Source organism: Callithrix jacchus, chromosome 5, assembly GCF_049354715.1.
Source record: "Callithrix jacchus isolate 240 chromosome 5, calJac240_pri, whole genome shotgun sequence".
NCBI classification, from domain to species: domain Eukaryota; kingdom Metazoa; phylum Chordata; class Mammalia; order Primates; family Cebidae; genus Callithrix; species Callithrix jacchus.
Genome location: NC_133506.1, coordinates 134,972,450 through 134,992,449, shown reverse-complemented (window position 1 = coordinate 134,992,449; position 20,000 = coordinate 134,972,450). Strand labels below are relative to the sequence as shown.

At 53.3% G+C, this 20,000-nt stretch overlaps 1 protein-coding gene across 46 annotated transcripts in view; it reads left to right on the top strand.

The window, feature by feature from the left end:
- RBFOX3 (RNA binding fox-1 homolog 3) overlaps nucleotides 1-20,000 on the top strand; it is a 508,442-nt gene that overhangs the window by 345,666 nt on the left and 142,776 nt on the right. For 22 of the 46 annotated variants that reach the window (XR_008481920.2, XM_035303343.3, XM_078374809.1 and 19 more), the window contains one exon: nucleotides 19,644-19,683. The exons of the other annotated variants lie outside the window; for them this stretch is intronic. The gene's annotated coding sequence lies outside the window, so the exon portion shown is untranslated. The remainder of the gene's footprint in view (nucleotides 1-19,643; nucleotides 19,684-20,000) is intronic. 46 annotated transcript variants of the gene reach the window in all.

Sequence of the window (20,000 nt, the reverse complement as noted above, 5' to 3'; positions counted from 1 at the left end):
AGACTTTTTTATTTAACCTCAGCTGGATAATCTTGTTAAGTGAATATAATTAAAAGTTAAATTAATCTGAGTCCTCCCCGGCTTTGCATCCGGGTGCATGTGGTGGAGGATGGATACTTGAGGCGGGGGAAGGATGGGCCCTGTCTGGCTTTAGCAGCTCTTAAGGGAGCACCGGGTGCTTTGTGCTAGGAGGACTCCTGGTTATCACCCTCTGGGGTGTCTGTCGGCAGCCAGGATCAACGTGGCTGAAAGAAGAAGGGGGACCCGAGGCAGCCTTGTCAAGCTTCACGTGTTCCCTTTTCTTGGCCTTCCCACACAGCACCCACTCTGCAGGGTCAGGTCAGCGGCTCCATCCAGGAAGCAGAGGCTGCTCAGAGAGTGGCTTGATTTTGCTGAGTGTAGATGGCAGAGAAGGCTGGGGTTTGGGGAGCTGGGGCTTGCCAGGCTGGATAGAGGAGGGAGGGTGGGGTCAGCAGATTGGAGATCTTTCAGCTCCCTGCCCTCCTGTCTCGTTGGAGAGGCAGAAAGGCTGGGTCCATGCCTCACTCTCTGTGCACATTAAGACCCGAAAAGGGCTGGGTGCGGTGGCTCACGCCTGTAATCCCAGTACTTTGGGAGGCCGAAGCGGGCAGCTCAGGAGGTCAAGAGATCGAGACCATGCTGGCCCACATAGTGAAATCCGGTCTCTACTGAAATATAAAAAGTAGATGGGCATGGTGGCTTGTGTCTGAAGGTGGGCACTGGTTCCAGGGCATAGGACATCTGGGGCAGTGGGAATGATTCTGCTGAACACAGGGCCCTCGGGGAGGTGATGAGCACAGCCCCCGCCCCATCCACATCAACTTGGAAGCTCTTCAGTCCCTTGGGATCAGAGGGGCTAAAGTATGACTTCTGCAGACATCTCAGGTGAGACGCGCCTTGGCATAAAGGAGCTTAGCACAGATCCCCTCATGGGGTCAAGAGGGAGGCGGACAGCTCAGAGGCTTTTAAAGTGGAAGCAATCCCAAGTTGTCCCATATGGGGTTAGAGCTGGGGGCATGAGAGTCTGAGGAAAGGATGATGGATCTGGGAGAAGAGGTTCAGGTGGTGTAGGAGTGGGTGAAGTGCCCCATGCTATGGAGGTGAGAGAAGCATTCTAGGGTCAAACTGACAGACAATGATGGATTGGAGGATGGGGGAGGAGGAGCGGGAGGGTCAGAGTGGATCCCAGCTGACTTGCTCACTTGGATTGGTGATGGCTCCATTGACTAAAATAGGGACCACCAAGCTAGGACCAGGTTTCTTGGAGAAGACCCTGATCCTCAGACACGTGGGGCAGAGCAGTCTTGGAAACACTAAGGGAAGCGAAAGGCTGGACCCACACGGACCTCAACTAAAGTCCTGGAGACACTAAGGGAAGCAAAAGGCTGGACCAGCACGGATCACGAGCATCAGGGTGGGGGTTGAAGCCAGAGCTTCAAAGTTGCTTGGAGCTAAAGTAAAGGGTGGAAAGAGAAAGGGTCCCAGGATACTCAGTTACCCACTAGGTCAAGGCAAGAGGAAGGGCCAGAGCCACGAGGAGACCAGGAGGGTGTGGGCCAGCCCAGGACAAAGTGTGCTTCCAGAGGCACAAGACATGGTCAGCAGGCTCACACCCTGCTGAGATGGAGAAAGGCTCAGGCCACCAGGTCTCCAGGTAAGAAGCTGCTGGGTAGAGTGATGGAGTTGGTCTTTTCAGGCAGGGAGAGGAAGATCCTGGAGTGTGAGCTCTGCCACTGGGGAGCTGGAAGAAGCTCTCCTCAGCCTGAGAGCAGATCCCTGGTGGGAGAGCTGAGGGAGAAGCAGCCAGGCAGGTAGGCAGGTATGAGGTGTGAGCATCCTCGGCCCCAGCCCCAAGAGGTCCTGAACCTTCCCCCAGCCTATGGGCAGCTGTGAAGCCTACAGTGGGGCAGAACCTGCCTGCCATGCAGCCGACTGGTCTGACAGCTGAGTTGAGGCTGAACATGGGAGGGTCTCTGAGCCAGGACCAAGTTCAGAGGCTGCACCATGTTCTAGGGAGAGAAGGGGGCCTGAACCATGTGGATTTGTGGGGTGGCGGGAGTCACACAGGCACAGGAGGTGATAAGGAAGAAGAATGAATAGGACCTAGAGACAACTTGGGTGGGCACTGGGGAGAAAGGAGGGAGAGGGGTGTGGCCAGAGATCTGAGTTAGGATGCTGGATCAATTTCAATGAGTTTAGAGGTGCTGGATCAATTTCAGTGAGTTTGGGGGTGCTAGATCAACTGTAGTACCATTGACTATACTGGGAGGGGAGGGGTGGAGGAGGTTTTGGAGGGGCCCTCATCTCTTCTCTGTCCCACATGCTGAGTGACTTTGGCAGGAGTAATCAGGGAGTAAGGTTTAGGAGGCAGCAGAGATCTGGACTGGAAACCTGCATGCAGTTCTTGGCAGCAGGTGGCGGATAGAGCCAGGCCACAAAGAGCATCCGGGGCAGGTCACTAGGACCAGAAGGGGACAAAGAAGAGGGAAGCCCCGGCAGCTCACACCTGTAATCCCAGCACTTTGGGAAGCTGAGGTGGGCAGATCACCTGAGATCAGGAGTTCAAGATCAGCCTGGCCAACATGGTGAAAGCCTATCTCTACTAAAAATATAAAAGTTAGCCGGGCACTATAGCCAAGCACCTGTAGTCTCAGTTACTCGGGAGGCTGAGGTAGGAGAATCGCTGGAACCTGGGAGGCAGAGGTTGCCCTGAGCTGAGATTGTGCCACTGTGCTCCAGCCTGGGAAATAGAGAGGAAGGAAGGAGAGAAGGAGGGAAGGAGGGAAGAGGGAATGGGGGAGGGAAAGGGGAAGGAAGAAGGGAAGGAAGAAAGGGGGAAGGAAGGGGGGAAGGGAGGAAGGGGGAAAGGTGGGAAGAGAGGGAGGGAGGGAAGAAGGAAGGAAGGGAGGGAGAGAGGAAGGGAGGGAGGGAGAGAGGGAAACAGGACAGCCAACTGTCCTGTAGCATCTGGATGCTGCTTTAATTTTATAAATCAGAGGTCCTCAAAGCATGGGAGGACACATGAAGCTCACCCTAGCACTTTTATCTGTTGAGGCAAATGTTCGTTCGGTATCTGCCGGCCAGTGAAGCTGGGTCAGCCTGCATGGTGCTCAGCCTGCCCAGGCTGAGTGATCAGCTCATTTAACCGCCCTCATCAGGGACTCCTCCTGCAACAAAAATTATTTTTGTTATTATTCTTTAAAGTCTGACCATGAGCGCCAGGGCCTCAGGAATGTCCGTGTAAACACATTCACAATGTATCGTGTGTTCCGTCTCAGCAAAGACCTTCTGTGTGAACAGAATCCAGGGAAGACAGCAACTATCTATTGTTAAATAAACCCAACTGTCAATACAGGCACCATCTGCAAATTAGCCGCTGCTCCATGCAGGTTAGTTGCAGGCAGATGTTTCCTGGGACATGTGTGTGATAGACGTCCATGTTCACTTTTCACTTCTGAGGCCTTATCCAGCGAGAGGCTGAAACTGATCGTGTGAGTAGAGATGTGTTAATCCCAAAAGGCAACTGCTGGGCAGTCATAGTCTTTCTGAGGCAGCTCCGGCCGTGAAAACGCCGAATCTGGTTGAGCCAGCAGCCTCTGAGCTGTACCAAGTGCTAAGGAACTCCTTTCCCCCTGGGGAAGCAGTCAGGTTTCATCCTTAAAACTGGCTCCCTCTCACAAAAGCCATAGCGATGCCAGGGACAGCAGCAGGTGCAGCTAGGATGGTGAGGCTGCTGGGTGCCCAAGGAGACCTGGAATGTGTTTTAATGGGGTACAATAAGACATGGAGATGCAGAAATGACTGGCATGGCAGAAGAAGCCTATCTAGGGACAGATCCCTAGAGACAGGGGGCCTGGCACCAGGCACCTGGGGAGGTACCAGGCTTGGTCAGGAGGCAGAGGGAATGGGGGTTTGCATGGGCAGGGGTCTTCACTGTGGTTTCCTAGGAAGGAATAGGCGAGGCAGGGGAAGGGGGTTGGGGCTGGCTGGTTTGGATGATTTCAGGGAGCTCTGGGCTGTGGGGCTGGCTCTGATCGTCTGTACCGGGCTCTGGGGTGATGAGAACAGGTAAACAGTGGCCTGGAACATGGGACCCCAGTAGAGGAGGGGCTTGGGGGTGGGATCTGGTCGACTGGTTTGCAGGTGAGAGGCCCGCTGTTTGCTGCCTCTAGGAATCTGCTCCTTTGGGAGGGGCCATCTCCACAGGGCCAGCAAGGCTTCAGATGTCAAAGCATCAGGATACAGACAGTAAAAGACGGTGACTACAGCAGGGTTGGAGCCAAGCGGACCGAGACTCTGGGAACAGAGGAAGGTGGTTACGAGTGGGCTCTGGGCCCTGACTTTGTTCACAGCTTAGCGTCTCCCCAGCCAGAATCCCAAGCACAAACAGCGGCTTTGAACACCTAAGCGTGCTTGGCTGCCACCACCCCAGCAGGCATCCATTCCTGTGCCTGAGTCCCCAGGCTTCAGGGTGGTTCCAGAGATGGTTCTCCAGGGCTTGGGAGGGTTAGTGGTCTCAGGAGTCCTTTGTCCGCTGCAAGAAGCGAAGCGGTGTGGCCGACCCAGGGCGGGCAGCCTTGCTCTGGGCTCTGGCCCTGCTGGCTGGAAGCCCCCACTGCATCCCAGCCTGCGGAGGCAGGTCCCAGCTCAGAATAGGGGCTTGGCGAGTGGCAGGTGGGAACGCTCCCACAGAAGAGGCAGGGGATGTGGGCCCTCCGGCTGCCTGCTAAGCTGCGGGGCTCTGAGGCCTCCCAGAAAGAGAATCTCTGCAGAGCTGGGGCCTGCTGTTAGCTCAGGCTGGATGCTGCCAGCCTCAGTCCCCAGAGAGAGTAAGCCACCAGGGACCCGCTTGCCTCAGCTCCTCACCTGTGCCTAGGGACACAAGCACCCTGCTGGCAGGGTTGTGGAGAGGATTCTGAGAGGTGCCCGGCACTCCAGCCATTACGGCAGGGGACGCCCAGCACCGGCCCAGCGTTGCCCATGGGAGCTGCTCCCGGTTTCGTTTTGAACATCGTCACCTCCCAGGGACACTAGCTAAGGTTGCGGAGCGCCGTTTAACACATGGAAGTGATGTTGCATTCGTCCAGGTTTGAGCTCTTTCCGGACAGGAGGGCACCTTGGTCGGGTGAACCCCACCGACGTGCCTAGGACCCCCACCCTCAGGGACAGACACCTGGCTGTCGATAACTTCAAAGCCACCAGCCTTTTTTTTAATCTCGATTTTGCTCCAATTTAATTACATTTTTTAGAAATTCAGGGTTTTTTTCCCACTTTTTTAATTGTACTTGAGGTCCTGGGGTCCATGTGCAGATCATGCAGGGTTGTCGCATAGATACATACACGGCAAGGTGGTTTGCTGCCTCCATCCCCCCGTCACCTGTATCTGGCATTTCTCCCCATGTTATCCCTTCCCACCCTCCCCTCCCCACAATGTCTCTCCCTTAGCCCCCCTCAACAGACGCCAGTGTTAGATGTTCCCCTCCCTGTGTCCATGTGTTCTCATTGTTCAACACCTGCCTATGAGTGAGAACATATGGTGTTTGATTTTCTGTTCTTGTGTCAGTTTGCTGAGGATGATGGTTTCCAGATTCATCCATGTCCCTACAAAGGACACAAACTCATCATTTTTTATGGCTGCGTAGTATTCCATGGTATATATGTGCCACATTTTCTTTGTCCAGTCTATCATGGATGAGCATGTGGGTTGGTTCCAGGTCTTTGCTATTGTAAACAGTGCCTCGATGAACATACGTGTGCATGTGTCTTTATATAGCAGAATGATTTATAATCTTTTGGGTACATACCCAGTAATGGGATTGCTGGGTCAAATGGAATTTCTATTTCTAGGTCCTTGGGGAATCACCACACTGTCTTCCACAATGGTTGAACTGGGAGAGGGACAGACGTTCGGAACAAACCCTAGGAAGACTCTGCATGTCTTGGCCCCAGGCTTTTAATCACTTGGGGCCAAGAGATGCAGAAGCCTTCCTGGGGTTTGTTCCAAACGTCCCTCCCTCTCCTGGGCCCCGGAGGTACAGGAGAGCCCTGCCCTTTCTGCCCTGTTTGGGTGAAACCTGCAGCTCAGAGTCTGCCCACCCAACTCACTTCAGCCCCAAGCAGGTCCTGCCCTGACTGCCTGGGGCGGCTGTGTCCCCCCAGCATGGGCCAGGCACTGTGCTGAGGCCTGGCTGCCTTTCATCCCCACACCTAGAGGTGGGGGTCCCGATGTCACCCCTGCTTTTACATGTGAGTAAACGGAGGCACTTTGACATTGAGTAACCCCCGGGAGGTTTACCAGACATCCCAGGCTTAACCCAAAACGTGGATCAACTGCCAGATCCAAGTTCTGCGCACAGCCAGGGTCCTGCCTCACTTTCTCTTCTCTGGCACAGGAAGAGCGGCAGATGCCTCACCCTGTGATTTTTCCCCAAATGCAAATCACTGTATTGCTGTTCTCTGACTCTACAAATGCTTATCTAGTTGTTGCCTTAAATCAAAACATTATGGGGGCTCAGCGCAGCAGCTCACACCTGTAATCCCAGCACTTTGGGAGGCTGAGGTGGGTGGATCACTTGAGGTCAGGAGTTCAAGACCAGTCTGGCCAAAATGGTAAAATCCCTTCTCTACTAAAAATACAAAAGTTAGCCGGGTGCTACAGCCAAGCACCTGTAGTCTCAGCTACTTGGGAGGCTGAGATAGGAGAATTGCTTGAACCCAGGAGGCAGAGGTTGCAGTAAGCTGAGATTGTGCTGCTACGCTCCAGCCTGGGCAATAGAGCGAAAGGAGGCAGGCACATCAGTCCCCATTTCTCCATCTTGACCAGAAGCAGAACGCTTTTCTTCGTCACACCAGATCCGTCTCCGCAGTAACTGCCTGGCTGCTGGAACACATCCAGGCACATACACAGGCTAGGCCTGGCCCTTGTCCCCAGTCCCCTTTGGGGGGAAGGAGTGAGCGTGCAGGGCTGTCAGAAGCACTCGTGGGCCTGGGACATACAGTCCTAGTGTAGAGACAAACACCTTTGCTTCCCAGGCCTTGAGAAGAGCCTCCTCTCCTCAACGGGGAGCGCTCTGCAGGAGCCAGGACTTAGCTCTGGAGGCTTAGCAAGTGCGCTTCACAGCGTTTCTGCTCAGGAAAATTTTGATTGTAAAGAATAAGGAGAGTTGGGTGCCATAGCTCACGTCTGTAATCCCAGCACTTTGGGAGGCTGAGGTGGGCAGATCTCGAGGTCAGGAGATCGAGACCAGCCTGGCCAACGTGGTGAAACCCCAACTCTACTAAAAATACAAAAATTACCAAGGCATGGTGGCACACACCTAATCCCAGCTATTCAGGAGGCTGAGACAGGAGAATCATTTGAACCTGGGAGGCAGAGTTTGCAGTAAGCCAAGATCATGCCACAGCACTCCAGCCTGGACGAGAGAGTAAGGATCTATCTCCAAAAAAAAAAACACGATGATGTTCTCCATGTGTGTCTATCTTGTGGCATTACCGAAGGTAGTTGGGGTAGGGGGATGGGGCTGGCCATATCCCACCCGTCGTCCCGGGCATCTCTCTGACTCCCACCCGGCTCCCGTGGGCTCCACAGACCATCTGATCTAGCAACCAGCCTCCAGCACGCTTGGCCTATTAACTACTTTTATTTTGTAAGTAGGTTGATGGAGACGCATTTCTGAAAATCTTAAAGGAATGAACAGGTTGGTTTCTTAGGGGATTTGCTCAGGAAATGAGATTTTTCCCATCTCCCAAAGGAGAAAGGACATGTCTAAATTATTGATAAGGAAGCACGCTCATCTAAGAAGCGGTGTGTTCCAGCTGCCCGTGCGCTGAGTGGTGGCGTCTGCCCTGTATTAACTCAGCTGCTTTTCCTGTCTCCGCCATTCTTCCCACCCACCCCCCATCCCATTGACATTGCTAACAGCCACACCTGGGGAGGACCAAACCCAATGCCCCCCCACTCCCAACCCTTCTGCTGGGAGGCTCCCATCCTCAGTCCAGCCATGTCCCTCTCTTCAGGTCTCAGTTTTCATCTCGCCAAGGAATGTCAGATGGGTCTTAAAACCTCACCCTCGTAGGAGAGAAATCCCAGCCATGGCTGTGAACATAGCCAGGCTCACTCTCCACGCTTAGGGGCAGGGGGACAGGAGCAGGACACAGCAGCCACGTGGGGACCGGATGGCCATCCAGACATCATCATTACCGAACTCCGTTTCAGCTGAGTGCTGGAGGGAACTTAGCAGGCAGCGCCAGCTCCAAAGGGACAGCTCAGACGGGGACTCCACTTCCCCTAAGTACGAATTAGAAGGAAGAACATCCTGCTCAGCGTAATCAGACACCAGCAAGGGAAGGTGACCAAGAAATCTGGGAGCCCAGAGGTGCTCGTGGCACACAGTCCATGCGCAGTCGGGGGTGGGGCTGTGTGGCTCTCATGCAACGCTGTGCCCTGTGCCTGGCTGCAGGGCGGGGAGAGGAAGGCAGCTCTCCCTCCCAGAGGCACACAGCCCGCTGTGCCATCAGGGATGACTTGGAGAATGACCTAGACAGGGTGGTTTCAGCTTGTCTACATCTCGTTCTGTAGATGGTTTCATCCATTGTCATAGCCACGTGAAATCAGACAGAAACGTGTCAGCAGACAGAAGTCAAGGTCAGACAATGGAAGGCGGAGGGCAGGAAAATGAGGCTGTGGGGCTTCTAGATACCACCAGCAAGCCTGAGCCAGAATTATATTTCCTCTGACTTGCTCGTGGCTGGAGAAAAATGGGAAATGTGGCCAATGACATGATTCTCATTGTCTTAAAAAGTGGATTAAAATCCAAATGTCCTCCCAGGCACAGTAGCTGCTGCCTGGAACCCCAGCACTTTGGGAGGCTGAGGCAGGTGGATCACCTGAGGTCAGGAGTTCGAGACCAGCCTGGGCAACATGGTGAAACCCCGTCTCTACTAAAATATAAAAATTAGCTGGGCACGATGGTGCATGCCTTTAGTCCCAGCTACTCAGGAAGCTGGGGCAGGAGAATCACTTGAACCCAGGAGGTGGAGGTTGCAGTGAGCTGAGATCACGCCACTGCATTCCAGCCTGGGTGACAGAGTAAGATGTTTAAAAAAAAAATGTCCCTCTGTAGATGAATGGATAAATATATCCCATTAGAGTCCATGTAATGGAATATCACTCAGCCTTAAAAAGGACTGAAATTCTGTAAAATTCTGACCCAGGCTGCAACAGGGATGAACCTTGAGGACATTATGCTGATTGAAATGGTCAGGCACAAAAGGACGGATACCGTCTGATTCTGTGTAATGAGTGTCCCTAGAGCAGTTGGATTCAGAGAGAGAGAAAGTAGAAGGGGGTCGCCAGGGGCTGAGGGAGGGGGAGTGGAGGGGGTTGTTTAATGGGGACAGAATTTTAGTTTGGAGAGATGAAAAGTCAAGGAGATGAGTGGTGGGAATGGGGGAACTGCAGTGTCACGTGCCTAATGCCAGTGAACCATGCACTGACCGGTGGTGTAAATGGTACCTTTTAATTTATGGGCATTTTACCACATAAAATTCAAACAAACAAAAAAAAACAAAAAAGTGGCTTCCAAATATGCATCAAAGGAAGAACCATTTTCCTGGGGTCCTTTAGTCTGAAAGGTCTTTCGCGGGATGTGAGGCCACTGTGGCATGTGGCCTCTAGGTTCCTCCAGTCTTCCCCATTGGGAGTTCCAGACCAGCCTGTACAACAAGGTGAAACCCAAAAATGAGCCCAGTGTGGTGGCGCGAACCTGTAGACGGCGCTACTCAGGGGGCTGAGGTGGGAGGAGCCGAGGTGGTGCCACTGCACTCCAGTCCGAGGAACAGAGTGAGACTCCATCAAGAAAAGAAAAGAGGAGGGGAGGGTAGAAAGAAAGAAGGAAGGAGAGAAAGGAAAGAAAGAAAGAGAGGAAGGGAAGGGAAATGAAAGAAGGAAAAGAACAAAGGAAGGAACGGGAAAAAGAAAGAGAGGAGAGGGGAGGGGAGGGAAAGTGAAAGAAAAGAAGGAAGGAGGAAGAGAGGGAAGGAGGGAGGGAGGGAATGAAGGAAGAAAGGGAGGAAGGGAGGGAAGGTAAAGAAGGAAGAAAGAAAGAAAAGGAAGGAAAGGAAACGGGGAAGAAAGAGGAAAGGAAAGAAGGGAAGGGAAGGAGAAGGGAGGGCTCTAGGAGGGGCATATGTGACAGGGTTTGCGTAGTCAGGAATAACATTATGGAGTTGTGGAAGGGCAATGACCGTGAAGAAAGGGCCACCGTGCTCTGGAAACCAGTCCCAGCAAGCCCAGGGTGAGTGGGGTACAGGCACGGGGTGAAAGCCAGGCCCACTGTGCCCCACAGCCCTCGTGGGCACTGCCCTGAAGGTGAGAGACAGCCGAGGGGAGGGCAGGTGAGCTACTCCCCTGAGGCTGCCCTAACAGACGAGCACACACTGGGAGGCTTCACAGGACAGAGATGTATTATTCTCTGACAGCTCTGGAGACGGAGCCATGAGGTCTGGAATGCAGGTGTCACAGGGCCCTGCCGTCTGAAAGTTCTGGGCAGGCTCCTGTTTTCCAAGCCCCAGCAGTTTTCAGTGCGACCTGGCCTGTGGCTACCTCCCTCCAATCTCCACGTCCATCCTCAAACCGCTTCTCCCCGTGTGTGTCCCCTGGGGTCCTCTCCCCCTCTTACGAGGACCCCGGGCATTGGATGGAGGGCTCACTCCGTTCCACTCCAACCTCATCTTCACTAATTACATCTGCAAAGAGCCTGTTTCCAAATGAGGTTCTGGGCAGACATGGACTCCGGGGAGAGCATTCCAGCCCGTGTGGCAGCATCTTCTCTGCATGCAGAAGGCTGTGGGTGTCTATGGATGGGTGGAGATGACCCAACGCTGGGCTCCAGCCCCCTAAGCTTGGCTGTCTCAAGGCACTCCAGGGTGTAGATGCCATTCTGGCTCTCCCACCCGCCCCACACCTCTGGGCCCAAGGGTCGTTTCTGCAGCCTTAGTGGGGTCTCTGTCTCCCCGCTGCCATCTGCTTGGTGGCATTGGGCCTTCTTCTCTTGGCTCTGCCCCTTAGAAGTTGTGTCAACCTTGGGAAAATCCCTTCTCTGGGCTTCTGTTTCTGAGCCTGACTGACGGGGACAGGTGGAGGATAGGCGATGGAGTCCCTGGCACGCCTTGGGTGTTGTAAATGTCGCTCAGTGGTAGGCCAGTGAGCTCAGCTCAGTCCACAGGTGTGTGCTAAGTTCCACTCAGGCAAAGACGGCCCCTTCCCCACAGCCCCCCACCTAAGGGCAGCCCCAGGTGCCTGCAGACCTCACCCCACCAGACAGAACCCCTAACATCTCACTCAAGCAATTGACTGTGGCCAAGTCTGCAGTCCCAAATGACATCCCTGGGCAAAGGCACATGGGCCTTGCAGAGCCCAGCACAGCCAGAAGAGTCAACTGGTCACAGAAGGTTTGGGTTGACACTGTGCATTGAGGTGGCACATGTGCTGGGGCTGGAGGCAGGTTGGCACTGGACCCAGCAATGGGAAAAGAAGCACAGTGGGCTTGCACCCGGGGCCAAGTGGGGTTGCCCCCTACTCTCTCTGATGCTCCAGGCTCTATCCAGGAGTGCTCGCCCTGAGCAGAATGATCAGCTGTGGTCAGGCGGGTCTCGACGAGAACCCCAGCTGCACCTGCTGAGGCATTTAGGGCCAACTGCTTCACTTCCCCAGGCTTCAGATTTGATGTCTGGAAACTGGAAGTGATGGTGGTACCTGCCCCCAGGGGTGTTTGGAAAGCTGGAATGATATCATCAGTGATAAAAACCCAGAAAAGCACAGTCCCCAGCAGGAGGCCTGGCACGCATTCGGCAAGCACGAGGTGTGCATGCTGCTGTCATGGGGCCCACAGCAGTGTCCACGCAGGCAGAGGGAGAGTAAGGCCCCACTGGAGCGGAACTAAAGGCCTAGCGTGCCCGGAGGGACCTTGAAGGTGGGACTGCAGGCAGGTTGCTTCCAAGCCCTGGCTGGGCTTCCTGGGAGAGGAGGCCAAACTGCTCTGAGCACAGCATGTAACTCTAACCCCTGCCCTGCTGCTCTGTGGAGGCCCAGTAAGGGCCCAGTGATGGACCTAAGTATGGGCTGTGTACTCAGAGCCCAAAGCCACTGCAGGGGCCACTGTGATGGCCAGAACCTGCTAGAACTCCTTGGTCTCCCTAATGATGGCTCAGAGCCATAAGCCAGATCCCCTCCCCTGCCCTCCTCTGCCCTCCCCTGCCCTCCCCTGCCTGATGCTCCCCTACCCTCTCCTCCCCTCCCCTCTCCTCAGATTAAATGGATGTGTCTCTCCTGCTCTGATCACCATCATCACAAGCCAGGTTGAAGCCACCCACAGCTGATTTTTTATTGACAAAATTGTGCCTTCACCTCCAAGTCCCCTTAGGGAATGAGCACAAGCAGATCGTCTCATAAAATCCGAAGTAACACAACAAGACAGCGGTGCGTGGGCATGTCTCCGAATGGCCCAGCCCCATCCCAATGCTCCCCAGGTGGCACCCCGCCACCAGCAGCAGCACACTGGGAACCAGAGCTCCTGAGCCCTTTCCTGGCACCAGTGCCTCTGCTGCGGGAACTTGCACAATGCCCAGTAAATCTACTCTGACCACAAACTAGGTCCAGGCACTGTCACTGCACATTTAGGAAAACATGGAAGGAAGAAAAGCAGAGAATAGAGTGAATATGCGGAAACTGTGTGTGCTGGACTGAATGTTGGTCACCCCCCAAAATTCCTATGTGGGAGCCCTGACCCCCTGAGGGATGGTATCTGGAGACCAGGACTTTGGGAGGTGATTAGGGTTAGATCAGTTCATGAGGGAGGGTCCCTTGTGCAATGGGACTAGTGCCCTTAAAAGAAGGGACACCAGGGAGCCTGGTTTCACGCTGCCTCCTTGCCATGTGGAGATGCAGTGAGAAGGCAGCCGTCTGCAAGCCAGGAAGAGAGCCCTCACCAGCACCCGCCACGCTACTCCCTAATCACAGACTTCCAGCCTCCAGAACTGGGGGAAAGACACTTCTGTTGTTTGAGCCCCCAGTCTATGGTATTATCATGGCAGCCAAAGAGATGGAGACCATCTCCCTGCTTCAGACATTCAAGCTTCCTCCCACACAGGCAGCTCCATGTGGTCACAGTGATCTTCCTCGCCACCTTCCACGACAGCATCCGTTGGGTCAGCTCTCCTAACCCTGGCACCAGGACAGGTCCCTCTGTTCTCTGCCCCCCTTCTCAGCCATCATTTGTGACTGATTCAGTTGTTCTTTCCAGTGGAGTTAAGAAGAGGTGCAGGTGTCCCAAAATGATGGAATCTCCACATAGCAACTCCCCAGAAGTGCAGGATGGTGTTATACAGAGGGCTTTACCTAGTTAGAGTGAAACAGGCTGAGTGCCATGGTTCACACCTGTAGCCCCAGCACTTTGGAAGGCCAAGGTGGGAGGATCACTTGAGGCCAGGAGTTCAAGACCAACCTGGGCAGCATACTGAGATACCCCATCCCTACCAAAAAAATTGTGATAAATGATAGCTAGATAGATAGCCAGCCAGGCATGTTGGTGCATGACTGTGGTCTCAGCTACTTGGGAGGCTGAGGCTGGAAAATGACTTGAGCCCAGGAGATCGAGGCTACAGTGAGCTATGATTGTGGCACTTCACTCCAGCCTGGGCAACCAGAGCAAGATCCTGCTCCAAAAAAAATTGTTTGAGACAGAGTCTCAGTCTTGTTGCCCAGGCTGGAGTGCAATGGTGCAATATTGGCTCATCACAAACTCCGCCTGCCAGGTTCAAGTGATTCTCCTGCCTCAGCCTCCCGAGTAGCTGGATTACAGGCACCTGCTACCACGCCCAGCTAACTTTTTGTATTTTTAGTAAAGATAGGGTTTCACTATGTTGGTCAGGCTAGTCTCGAACTCCTGACCTCAGGCCATCCACCCGCCTCTGCCTCCCAAACTGCTGGGATTGCAGGCATGAGCCACCGTGCCTGGCCCCAAATTTTTTTAATGAAAAATTTCAAAAACAAAGTGAAACAGACAAGGAGAAGCATCAGAAAGCATCAGAGCATCCCTTTTCTCATCTTGGAATCAAGGGTAGGAATGTGTCCCTAATGGGACTGACTTTCGGTCAATGATTATATTCACTGCCTGACACATAGTAGATGCTCATTAAATAAAAGACGCGGCTGCTGTTAATAAATTGACTTTATCAAAGAGCCAGGACACAGCCAGGAAGAAATCCATGTTCCACTTGCTTTGTGCCTTCCTAGACCTTCCCCAGAATCAAGTAACTCGCACCTAACTGGGGAGAGAAGAGATGTATGGGTGACCGTGCAGCTGAAGAGCCACCGATTAGTGGGAGGGGTCTGAGTTCAGCATGAGGGTTTTTTTTCTGGTCAGTTGTCTTGCCTGATTCACTAACAATGAATTTTACTAACGGACACTTGTGCTCTTCAAGGGCCACACAAGGAAGCCACGGTTTAATTTCTGAAGAATGAAATCTTTTATGGATAGCTAGGGTTAAAGTCTGTGGGAGGTGGGAGACCTCCGTCGTTTGGTCGGAGTTAAATAAATCACATGTCCTGGAGGAGAATTGCAGAGAAAAGCCCACAAGGACCTCATCTTTGGAGGAACTGGTGAGAAGGTGGGAGGCTGAGCTGTGAGCCAGGTGGAATAAGGGACCTAAAGGAGCAATGGGACAGGGAAGGAGAACTTGAGAAAAGTCCTTTCCGGGTGGATAAATGCACAGCCGTGGCTGGGATTCCCCAGGAGCAAATATCACTCTTAAAGGATCCGATCCTGTGCTTCAAAACAGAAGGCCAGGCTGGGCGCGTTGGCTCACGCTTGTAATCCCAGTACTTTGGGAGGCCGAGGCAGGTGGATCACCTGAGGTCAGGAGTTCAAGACCAGCCCAGCCAACATGGTGAAACCCCATCTCTACTAAAAATACAAAAAAAAAAAAAAAAAAACAACTAGCCGGGCATCATGGCACATGCCTGTAATCCCTGCTACTCGGGAGGCTGAGACAGGACAATTGCTTGAACTTGGGAGGCGGAGGTTGCAGTAAGCCGAGACCGTGCCATTACACTCCAGCCTGGGCAACAAGAGCAAAGCTCTGTCTCAAAAAAAAAAACAAAAACAAAACAAAAAAACAGGGGTCCAGTTCTAACCTCTGGAGGCAAACACTCACCTTTACAAGTTCATTCCTTTGTTCATTCATGCAGTAAACATCCACTGCCTCCCATCCATGGTGGCACCATGGATGCCACACCAGTGTCTGGGGACACTAGGACCTCTAAGATATGGTCTCTGCCCATGGGGGCTTCACAGTCTTGTGGGAAGGCAGACCAGGGGCTCCACGTTGGGCGCCCACCCCATCCACAGCCCACATTGCTCCTCGGGGAAGAGTGTGGAACCGTGCAACACCCACCCTTTCCTGGGGGAGTGGGCTGGGAGTGTGGAGACAGTCTGAGCCTGGCAGGTGGGTCTTGCCCTCTCTGGACTTTGCTGAGGGCGTGACTGCAGGTGTACAGTAGGGGGGGGCGGGGCGGGATTCACCGCCACTGTGCTGATGCCTGTGTTCCTCCAGGAACCCGATTCATGAGGCAAAAATTACCATAAATGATTATCCCACTGAGCGGCTGAGAGCAGTGTTTGCTAACATCGAGGCTGAGACTCAGCTGCGTGTTTCCCGACCCTGGGAGCACGCGGTGGGATGGCATCCGAAAGGCCCAGCCCGAGGGCTCCCTCCTTCCCCCAACTCCAGGAGTGGGCAGGTGGGACAGAAGCCAGAGAGATAGAAAATGCTGAGAGCATAGAAGAGGAGAGGGGCTGACATTCATCTCAGAAACACGAAGCCAGGTGCCGTCCCAGGGACGGGCAGCCAGGCCACTACCGGAGTTCCTTGTGCCACTACATGGGCGGGAGACCATGTAGTCTCCGCAGGGAGACCACCTTCCTTCCCACACACAAGGGCCTCTGGGGAGGCGCAAGGAACTCCATGACCTGGAGGTTCTGTGAAAGGATGGAGGACGAACCTGGGCTGAGGGAACTCCTGGCCGAAGCGCCAGGGAGACAGGTTGGACCCATTGCTGAGGCATCAAGCTTGGCTGGCTCTTTGACCACCCTCTAGTTCTGGAGCTTTCAAAAATGGAGACTCTTTGGTGATTCAAATGGGGCCCAGCCCCTGGGTTCACGCAGTGCGGGTAGGACGTGTTGCACTTTGACCAAATAAAGATGCTCGCAAGTGTATGACGTATGTAAGAGAACTCAGGGGATATCAGGAATCACTGGGAAGAGAAGGACCCGCAGAAGCGGGGAAGGTGGGACGGGTGGGGCGGGGGGGCGGGGGCCCCCCCCACCGCAGAGGCGAGAAAGGTGGGGCAGACGGGGCGCTCTGCCAGCTCCCATCTGGGCTGATGTGGCCCAAAGACTGGGAATTCCAGGGCTGAAAGTTGTTCTTGTGCTGGGAGGAAATCCGAGGGCTTGGGCACAGAACCTGGGCCAGTGGAGGAGAAAGGGCAGACACACGAGGCATTCGGGAAGAGAGGCGAAATCCCGAATGCTTGGCTTAGTCCTTCTTCGCCTTCTCAGCCCTCGGGCCAGGTCCCGCCTCCAGCAGATCTGCAGATGACCCTTCCAGCACTCAGGTCCTGGCTCCACATCCAAATGCCCCGCTGTGTGTTTTTTCAGTGGGGCTGGATTCAATGGAACCAAATTGTATTGAGTTGGAAGCACAACTCACTTCAAGAAAAGAAATCACCAGTTAAAAAAAATTCTGCTGGGTATCGTGGCTCACGCCTGTAATCCCAGCACTTTGAGAGGCCGAGATGGGTGGATCACCTGAGGTCAGGAGTTCGAGACCGGCCTGGCCAACATGGTGAAATCCCGTCTCTACTGAAAAAACAAAAATTAGCCAGTCATAGTGGCGGACACCTGTGATCCAAGCTACTTGGGAGGCTGAGGCAGGAGAATCACTTGAACCCAGGAGGCAGAGGTTGCAGTGAGCTGAGATCATTCCATTGCACTGAAGCCTGGTGACAGAGTGAGACTCCGTCTCAAAAAAAGAAAACAAAAATCTCCCAAATCAGCAAAGGCAGCAGTTGGTGAAAGCCGCTCAGATGACACATTTCCTTTCGAAGTGACTCATTGGCAGTGTCTTCCCATCACCCCTGCCCTTCTCAGTGCCACTTTGTGAGCTGTGCATGGAAACAGCTCCATGGGCCAGAAGTTGCCTTTTCCATTTTCCTGGGGAGGAGAATAGGAGCTCCACGGGGCCACCTTGGAAATGGCCTGCCCAGTGCCCAATTCAAGGTCAGCTGCTCCTCCGCCCACAGTCCTCCCTGATGGGGCTGGGAGGGACCCACCTGTGACATATGCAGTACTGCCGTTGTGATCTACACAGACTCCAGCAGGGAAGCCAGGCCCTGTGCAATCTGCAGCCACATTCATTCTCGCCTCCCACAGGGCAGGGTACTCCTTCCCACCTGTGGATGAGACAGGGCGGCGGTGGGGAGGGTGGTAGCGGAGATTGGGGAACCTGCTCTGGGGGACGGGTCGGCTGACCCAGTCACTGTGGCTGCAGTTGCTTCGCCAACTGGGGCTTGGTTTCTTTATCTGAAGAATGGGAGGAGTAAGAAGTGTGCCAGATGCAGTGGCACGTGCCTGTAATCCCAGGAACCCAGGATCTGCCTGCTAGAGCTGTCGTGGGGTGGGGGGGGGGCGGAATGAAACAGTGTACAGGAAATGCCTGACTCATAAAACATGCAGGATAAATCACCGTGGTTACCTTTTTACAGTGATGTGGATGAGGATAGCGGTGGTGGTTTTTCTACATCTCAACAAAGAGGCTGAGTCTGACCGTCTTTCAACTCCAGAAGCATTTCACTTGCTTTTACTTCTTAGGCTAAGCGTAAAGAAATATGCACGCATTCACAAATGCACGGGAGGCTGGGGACAGGGAGTGGTGTCTTAACAGGGATGGATTTTCCTTTTCGGGGAGTGAGACGGTTCAGGCATCAGAGTGGTGGGGAATGACAGCAGTGTGAACATACTTGATACCACTGAACTGTACATTTGAAAATGCTGAAAATTGTACGTTTTATATGATGTATATTTTACCACAGTTAGAAAATGTGCAAGTCATGTACACGGAAAATTATGAAACATTACTCAAATGAAGGAAGAAAATCTGTTTGTTTAAAGCATGCTGTACACATACCCCGTTGTTTCCAAACTCCTCAATGACCTACTCAGAAAAGGGAGGTGTCCCGGCACATGTGTGCAGTCCCAGGCCCCGGGAGCTAGCTCTGTGACTTTGGGCAGGAGCAGATACCCTGGCCTTGGGCCTCAGACGATAAAGTGAGTCAGTGTGGTCCCTGCCAGTCTGTCCTCATCACTGATACACAATAACACACAGCTACTGTCTCTAGAATTATGTTTGGTGGGATTTAGAATTTGCTCACTGACTTTTCTTTAATGATATTAAAATGAATGTGCAGGTTGAGGAGTTAGTTATAGGTGCACGCCACTACGTCCAGCTAATTTTTGTATTTTTAGTAGAGACGGGGTTTCATCACATTGGCCAGGCTGGTCTTGAACTCCTGACCTCAGGTAATCTGCCTGCCTTGTCCTCCCAAAGTACTGAGATTACAGGCTCGAGTCACTGCTTCTGGCCCATTAAATGTATTTTTGACTTATAATATGTTCACTTTATGATGGGTTTACCAGGACGTAGCCCCATCAAACGTTGAGAAGCAACAAACTTTTATAATAATCCCCCCAAAGTAAAACTCTGCAAGTGAATCCGAGGAGGGGGTCAGCCATAGGTGGCACACTGAGACCACACTGAGTCCCATGGCAAGACCCCATCTCTATCAAAAATACAAAAAATTAGCTGGGTGTGGTGGCACACACCTGTAGTCCCAGCTACTCAGGCGGCTGAGGCACGAGAATCACTTAAACCTGGGAGGCAGAGGTTGCAGTGAGCCAAGATTGCACTGTTAACTCCAGCCTGGTGATAGAGTGAGACCCTGTCTCCAAAAACAAACGAATAAATAAAATGAGTGTGCATGTTGTGATCGTCCTCAAAGTGACCCCCCACCCACAGCTGGAGGAGGAAGCAAATCCCCGCAGCGTGGTAGAGGAAACCCAGTGTGGGGCTAATCGTCAGCATCAACAAGCCACGGGGCCTGCATCTGTGGACAAGCCATGGAGCCTACATTTGTGGACAACCTCAAAACCAGGTTGCAGGGGTGCTAGGAGAAGGGGAAAGGGATTGCCTGGAGTTTGAGGCACAGGAAAGAAAGAGGGGGAAAAAAAGGAACATGCCAGAGTCAGAGAAAACGAGTCTGGGTGGCCAGTCCACAGTGCCCTGTTCTGTTTTAGCTCTGCCTATTATATAAACACCACCTCCCAGCCATGTTTGAGATGCAGATGGCAACCGGAGGTTAACCTGGGCAGGTTTCCTTGGACTCCTGGGGAGATGCTTCCGCCTCCAGACTTCCCTAGTCGATGAGCAAACAGCATCGCCAGCGACCAGATGCATGATGACAGCATTGATTGTGATTCTCTCTCCTTTCTCTCTTTTTCTTTTCTTAGAGAGCCCAGAGTGCCTCGGGGAAAATTGGCGGAATAAAAGGTATAAAGACTTTCTCTATTTTTCCTGAATAGTTTCTGACAGATATGAGCATGTTGAACATCTCGGGAGCTTCTGATAATGAAAGCCAGGAGTTTCTGGGGTTTCCTGGCCACCAGAGGGAGGAAGAGTTTGGGGGCTGCGGAGGGAGGCTGGGCGCCGTTTAGCACCTCTGTGTTGTCTTCTCTCTTGTCCCCCATGGGCAACCCCAACATGTGCTGGGAAGGCAGGAATGGAGGGCAGAGGGGCTGAAAGGGAAGTGGATGAATGGGGTAAGGATGGAGGACGATGGTTTTTAGGCGATTCTGGCTGGCCTGTGA